Source organism: Vicia villosa, linkage group LG2 (assembly GCF_029867415.1).
Source record: "Vicia villosa cultivar HV-30 ecotype Madison, WI linkage group LG2, Vvil1.0, whole genome shotgun sequence".
NCBI lineage: Eukaryota > Viridiplantae > Streptophyta > Magnoliopsida > Fabales > Fabaceae > Vicia > Vicia villosa.
This window is the reverse complement of record NC_081181.1, coordinates 86793101-86799587: the sequence shown is the minus strand read 5'-3', so window position 1 is coordinate 86799587 and position 6487 is coordinate 86793101.

Sequence of the window (6487 nt, the reverse complement as noted above, 5' to 3'; positions counted from 1 at the left end):
TTGTTTTTCCTTTTTCCTTTTGTTTTTATAATTTAATTGTAATTCCACTTTATTTGTAATATGGAGACATTATGGCCGACCGACCAGACCACATTATATCTAGGAGGATTGCACAACATGCATCCGTGCAACATGCACAAATGTAGATATTCGCACAAGTGACAGATGGCACCTCCATTCTAGCAGATGTACCTGACACCTCAGTTCCAGCAGAGGTGATAAATGGGGCCATGAAGCAGACTCACCCAGAGCATAGTCGACCAACGCATTACCATGTGTTGTATGATGAAAATAGATACAGTGCAGATCAGCTACAAAGTATTACTAATAATTTATGCTACACGTAAATTATATCAGTTTAGATTTAAGTTATATCATTATCATTTGTTTTTCTAGTCTTAAATTATGTCATTACGTGTAGCATAAGTTATTAGTAAAACTTTGTAGTTGATTTGCACTGAATCTATTTTCATCATACAACACATGTGTTGGCTGAGATTTTTGGCCAAGACCAAAATCCAGCCAAAAGAGGATAGAAGTTGAAGAGGTTCTTTGGGTTGAACCACACCTGGTCGACTGGGAGACAAAAGTACCAAAAAAGTTTGTTAAGCCCAAAAGCACCAAGGGCCCAAGAAGCAGGCAAAGGCCCACAAGTTCAACAAATCGGTCATATCATGCGAAGTGGGAAGTTTTGGAGGGAAATAGCATATGAATGGAGAACTTGGGGCCTTATGAAGGGAAGTTAGAAGAAGCAAACGTGGAGTCCTTAGTGGGTCGAGAAACCTCCACAAAGTGGTTAATTTTATGCACTATATATAAAAAAAATTGTACATAGTTTAAGAGGTTCACAATTTTATAGACGCCTACATGCTAAACACTCAGAGTACCCAAACGACGAGCGAAATGAGTCAAGCAAGGGCTATGTATGTTTGAACCACTTACTTTTCCTGCAAATTTTAATATCATGTCTTTTACATTCAAACTTTGTTATTTTCCTTACACGTTTTTGTTTAAACATTAATTGATCGTTAACCATTGATTCTAATTTTAATTTCGTAAAGGTTTGACGCCGTGTCGAACACTTTGTTTCACAAAGAACACACTTAAAATCTCACAAAAACTCTTTGAAAATATAAGCGTTGTTCTGAGATTCACTAGTCGATCTCAAAAGTAACCTTTAAAAAAGACCAACGAAGTTTACCAATTTCCAAGGTAACCAACATGGTAATGCGTTGGTCGACTACGCTCCGGGTGATTCTACTCCGTGGCTCCATCTATCACCTTTGCTGGAACTCAGGTTTCAGGTATATTTGCTGGTATAGAGGAGCCATCTGTCACCTGTGCGACTATCTTCTGCATTAGTGCATGTCACATAGATGCATGTTGAGGTAATAGGAGTACCACCAACTTTGTGTCATCCCTTCTAGCTATCTTGGATATTATTTTGATGTCTGTATTTTTATTAGATTGATGTACTTTATTTTGATTATTTTTGACATTGTTTGGAAGATTTATACAATGTATTCTTTTTGTGTACTATATATACCATTGCCTTTACATTACACTACTTTGATGTACTATATTTTGATGTTAAAAAAAATGAAGTTTTGGAGTGAAATGCAGTTGTTTTAAAATATAAAAGAATGTTCCGTAGGTACTGAAGGTGAAGACAACACTAGAAAGGGGGGGGGGTTGAATAGGGTTTTCACTCTTTGAAAGTTTCTCGCTTCTTCACATTACTATGCTAATCAATACTTTATAAAGACAATGCGAAAGCTAGAGCAATAAAGCAAGAGAGTAAAGAACACACGATATATCCTAGTTCACTTGAGAAACCCTCAAGCTAATCTAGTCCACCCTTCCGAGGTGATTTTGCATTAAACAAGGTCTTAATCCACAATAACCAAACCGATTACAATTGCACGGGCCAACTGCCGGTGACTAAAAACTTACACATGTAACCTCTGTGACTAACAACATGCACAAGCCACTGCTTGTGACGAACCAACAATGAAATGCTTAGTGATCTGAGTTAACAGATATAACATTCATTGACCCCTTTAGACTCCTGACCTTCACTCGATCTTCTAAGAAGATTTCCCACAATGACCGCAGTCACTGTCTTCTCGAGCTTCTGACCATCACTCGGTCTCTGAAGGTATAATAAAACAACAATTTGAAGAGTGTTTGTTTACAATTAATTTCTTCTACACAAACTTAAGTATACTCAAATAACTACATCATAAGATCCTAATACACACTAAGAATATTATATTGTATTATAGCTTGATGTGTGGTCTTCTGTTCTTCAAGTAGCTTCTTACAGACAACAGCCTAAAGCTCTTGAACTTATAACGTCTTCTTCTTTTTCTTCATAAACTTTTGATAGCTTATTTGAACTTGATGAACATCAGAAGGAAGAACGTCTTAATCTTTGATCTTCTGAAACATATCGGACAACATCCCATGTTCTTTTTTCTTCCAAAATCATTTTGTAACTAACAACATGATGCAAAAGCCATAGGGAGGCAGTTGTTCTTGTTGTTGTTATAGGTTGATGGTTTGGTTGTGTTCCTAGTGAAAACAACACTAACACCAGCACCAACAACATTTCAACTCAAATGTTCTACTTCTTATATAGCCAAAGAAAATAAAGCCGTTAAAGAATAGCCGTTGGGAAACAGATGGCTATTGATGAAGAGTTGTTACACAATGATATTGAGAAGTACAACCACGTATGTCCTTTTTCCATAAAGCACGCTGAAGGAGAGATATGGGAATAAAGCATTTATGTACTTTGTACTTTATCATTGCTAACGGTAACATTTGTCTTCTCAACTTTAGAGGCTTTTGATGATACGTTATTAACGCATGAGTAGAGAAGTGAAACCATCTTTTGATCAGGTCTCCAGTCTTTAGAATTTGTCCACTTCTGAAACTTTGTCTTTCAAACTGCAGCCTTTATCTTGAGAACTCATTCTTCAAAACTTCAAATCTTCAGAGTCTTCAGAGCTGCGTCTTCAAAGTCTTTTGCACTTGGTCTTCGGAATTCCTTTGTCTTCAGGAGTCGAATCTTCAGAACTTCAATCTTTAAAACCTTCAGTCTTTAGAATCTTCATCACTTGTTCCTTCAGAACTTTTACTCTTCAGAACTTCAATCTTCAGAATTTTCAGTCTTTAGAATCTTCGACACTTGGTTCTTTAGAGGATCACTCGTTTAGAATCTCTGCTGGCTTCTGAATCAGATTCACTTCTCATAAGAGAATCCATAGTATCATTGCAACAACAATATCAGATTTCCTAACATATTTTCGATTATGACCAGATACAGAAGCATACTTGCTTCTCTGAAATGTTTGCGACTAGTGTTACACATAGTAATTTCACATATAATCTTCAGCTTACATCTTGTAGTGTTTGTTTGATCTGATAATTCTGATAAACATAATCTTGCATAGAAACAAACATCATAGTACAAATAGTTCTTTCACAAATACTCCATTGTTATCGTCAAAACACAGAAACGTATTACAGAACAAATATTTTTCTATCAATCTCCCCCCTTTTTGATGATGACAAAACTATGTATTTTGATAGAATATTTGAAATAGGGTAATCACAAGATGTAACATGTTTAGAGTTTCTAACAACAACTCCCCCTGAATGCGTTAACCCACAAAACTAAATTTATGCTTGTTCAGAGGCTTTCACTGATCCCAAGACTCATAAAATTAGAAGTTTTGAGTTTTTCGGAACACAGATGATCTAACAGATTATAAGCCTTTAGCATCTGGACTTGTTCATTAGAACTAAAGTCTTCAGATCTTCAGACCACATAACTTCAGAACCTTTAGTTATTGGTCTGCTACAGTTCATCAGAACTTATGTAGCACAAAAGCATATCTTGGTAACTTCTGATCTTCTTGACCACGTCTTTTATCAGAAGAAAACCTTGTCTTCAAATCAGAAGACTCCCCATGAGTTTCAGACTCGGTGAAGAAAAAACGCCATTTCTTTTTGGTCCATCTGAAGTATTAGATTTTTTCTTGTTAAATCATCTTCAATTCTTCTTATCTGCATCTTCATACATCTTCTGAACATAATCAGGACAACTTTAACTTTTAGAGGTTTGCAACTTCTGAACAGTGTCGGGTTTATCTGATTCTGTGAAGCTTGAGATATATCTGTGAAGCTTGAGATATATGACATGTCTCTGAATGCCTAGTGAACTTGTTTAGAGTTCCTCGTATAAATATCAAACAAGAAAATATCAGAGGTAAAGGCATACATAAACTATTTTGCATTGTTTTATCAGACTCGAATTATCATAAACAATATCAAAATCATTATTTTTCCCCGTTTTTTGACATCATAAAAAATTTTGAAAACATGATAGTGATTAAGCAAAATAAAATCCTTAACAAATTTTTCATTAAAGGTTAAAGGAATACACAAATTAAAAACATATACCTAGACTTAATAAGACAGATCTTAGCTATAACACATATTTTCTTTAATACAATAGCTAATATTTTAATAATCAAAATATTCAACTTCATCTACTCCATCACATCTTGTTTTAGCCATTGGATGTTTTGGTTCAATGCTTCTCACTATTGCTCAGATTCTTCTTCGGAGCATTATCTCAGATAATATCCTTCCATAAGGAATGTAGGAATGAACCTGTCTTCTTGAGACTTCAATGGAGTGCTAGGTGATTGAAAATAGTTTTAGGGAGGTTTATCCTGAAGTGATAAGTTAGAAGATAGATAAATATTCTATCATCGTGAGATAGAATGTTTCTTGTTGATGCTCTGGGACGAAGATTGGTTAGAGAGAATCTAAACCATGTTTGTACAGATGGAAGCAGATTTTCAGGATTGTTCGGTTCATATGGGATTGAACTGTCATGAAGAATTTTAAAGGACTCCACCGTGCTCAATCTTGATTGATAGTCTTCAATGGTGGCTCCAGATGAAACACACTTTGTAATTTCTTCAATAGATGGAATGGTGATTGCAATGGGAAGTCTATAAATTTTAGACCAGATAGTATTTCCATCATCACTTATCTTGGAAAACTTCCAGAATTCCTTTACTAGGGTAGTAAAGATGGGTCCGTTCAATAAGGCTTAATAGGCAGACCAATTCTGGAGATGCATACTTCTCACAATATCCAGTCCAGAATCTTTGAGTTTGGAGATATTGAGTTGTTTCTCTGAAATCACTTCAAGGGTTTCCTTATTTCAACAAAAGGTTTTGATGGACATGGTTAAGTACATGGAAAAGGATAAAAGAGAAAGATGATGGAAGAGAAGAAGTTACAACTTTTTATAGAGATGTGAGAGAAGTTAATAGATCATGCTTTTAATGACGGTTGTTATTTCCTAGGTAAATTAGGAGCAGTTTGAAGAATCTAGGCATCATACGAGTACGGGAAAGGAAAGATACATTAATCCTATTGATGAAAGAATATCAATCATCTTACTAAGTGACTAATGTAGCTGACACACGTTATCAGAATGAATTCTCTCCTAGGTCCTAATGAAGCATGTGCAATAGAGAAAAAGTAGTTTGTTTTTATATTGATTAAAATAAATGTTATTTAATATGAGAAATTTAACACAAGGATTATCAACTAGAAAACAAACTCTTCGTTAATTAAAGCAAACAACGTACATACACAAATACAACAGTAGTACATAAATAAAACATACATAAAGGACACATACGGATAATTAGACAAGACAAATTATGTTCTTATTTCCCCTAAAAATATCACACTTAGTTTTCAACAAGCAAAACTCAAGAAAGCTATCAGGACCATCTTCTGCTATCGCTTCTTTAATCATGTCCATTATTCTCTCCTGAAAGAATATCCCAGAAAGAACTCTTCCATAAGGAATGTAGAACTTGATGATGGATTGTGAAGAGAAGAAAGCTTTTCAGCCATAGTGGTTCTGGCTTTAACAGATTCTATAGTGACACCAACATCTTAGCACCCAGTAGCAAGAACAATTTAGAATGGGAATCCAAAAATATAAGAGTAGATGGAAGCATCCTCATAAACAAGGTGTGAAAACTTCCAAAATTACTTAATAAGATTTACATAGATGGGTTTCTCCAGTATACTGAGATACTTTAACTATTCTTGGGTGAGTATCACATTTGAGATGCTATAGTCTATGCTACTCTCAAGAACCATATTCTCGAGCTGCTTCTCAATGATAATTTCAAGCAGATTTTCATATGAAGGCATAAGGAAAGGAGAGAGAAGGGATTTTGAAGAATTTTTATGAAGAAGAATAGATAAGTATGAGGAACTGTTTCACACATATATGATAAGCAAGATCATTTTGACAAAGTAAAATATTTGAACATCCCATGTTCTTTTTTATTCCAAGATCATTTTGTAACTAACAACATGATGCAAAATCAATAGGGAGGCAGTTGTTCTTGTTTTTGTTATAGGTTGATGGTTTGGCTGT